This window comes from Belonocnema kinseyi, chromosome 5 (genome assembly GCF_010883055.1).
Source record: "Belonocnema kinseyi isolate 2016_QV_RU_SX_M_011 chromosome 5, B_treatae_v1, whole genome shotgun sequence".
NCBI classification, from domain to species: domain Eukaryota; kingdom Metazoa; phylum Arthropoda; class Insecta; order Hymenoptera; family Cynipidae; genus Belonocnema; species Belonocnema kinseyi.
The window spans coordinates 145,983,514-145,984,780 of record NC_046661.1 but is presented as its reverse complement, the minus strand read 5'-3'; the positions used below and the strand labels follow the sequence as shown (position 1 = coordinate 145,984,780).

Below are 1,267 nucleotides of genomic sequence, written 5' to 3'. Positions count from 1 at the left end.
GCAGCATATCATAGAGAGAGAACTAGAGAAAAAGGGAGGAAAGATCTTTGCGTTCTTCATTGATTTAAAGGCAGCCTTTGATAAGGTAAATAGGGAAAAGTTATGGAAAACAATGGAGATAAGAGGAGTAAGAAAAGGTTTAATTGAAAGAGTGAAAGAAATCTATGTAAAAACGGTTAGTGCTGTGAGGGTAAATGGCAATAACACAGAAGAGGGCCTTAGGCAGGGCTGTTCTCTTAGCGCTACACTATTCACAGTCCTGATCTCTGACATAGAAGAGGAAATGAGAAAAGAAATTGTGGGAGGCATAAAAGTTGGGAGTGAAAAATTCTGATCACTTGCTTACGCAGATGATATAGCACTTTTGGCGAACAATGAAGAAGATTTTAGGGCAATGATGAAAAGATTCGAAAAGTTCTTAGAGAAGAAAAGTTTAGTATTGAACGTAGAAAAATCGAAGGTAATGGTTTTCAAAAAAAGGTAGGGGCAGAGAAAAGGAAAGAAAATGGAATTGGAAAGGAGTAAATGTAGAGCAAGTGAAAGTATTCAAATATTTAGGGTACACATTCAACAAAAATGGAGGCTGTGATAGACACATCCAGGAGATTGTTAAAAAGGCCAACATTGTGATGAAACATACGTGGGGGATAGGAGAAAGACTCTTTAAGGACAATTTCAACAGAAGAATACATATTTTTAACAGATTAGTGGTTGGAGTTCTGTCCTACGGGGCAGAATTATGGGAATGGGAAGAAAAAGCCACTTTAGAAAGGATCCAAGACCGTTATCTCAGGTGGACCCTGGGACTCGACCGTTATACACCAAGCTACATGTTTCAGGAAGAGACCAAAATCGAAAAACTCATAGGAAGAAAAGCTATTAAATTTGAAGAAGGAATAGAAAATTCCGCAGAAAGAACAATTTTAAAAGAATGCCTAAAAGAAAAAATAGTGGAAAGCTGAAGATAAGAAGTGTCCAAGAAAGGGAGCAATATCTTAAAAGGTGTGGTTATAGTCAAGAGGGTTTAAAAACATTAAAAGATAAGAGAGCTAATGTAAAAGAGATACTAAAGAAGATAGACTACGAAGTACAAAGACAAACACAGCTAGGTAAAATACAGGAATCTAAGTACAATAGTAGGTACAAACTAGTAAATACTGGATTAAAAGCAGAATATTTGTGTAAGGTAGGAAACAAAGGAAGTCACAAACTAATAGTTAGGGCGAGGTGTGGCAATTTAGAGGAAAAATCTAGATATTGGTTAGAC

The 1,267-nt window shown here is 36.4% G+C and overlaps 1 protein-coding gene across 1 annotated transcript in view; it reads right to left on the bottom strand.

Annotated features, from left to right (window-relative positions):
- Positions 1-1,267, bottom strand: part of LOC117173941 (adenylate cyclase type 9) — a 74,250-nt gene that overhangs the window by 36,063 nt on the left and 36,920 nt on the right. The window lies entirely within an intron of this gene.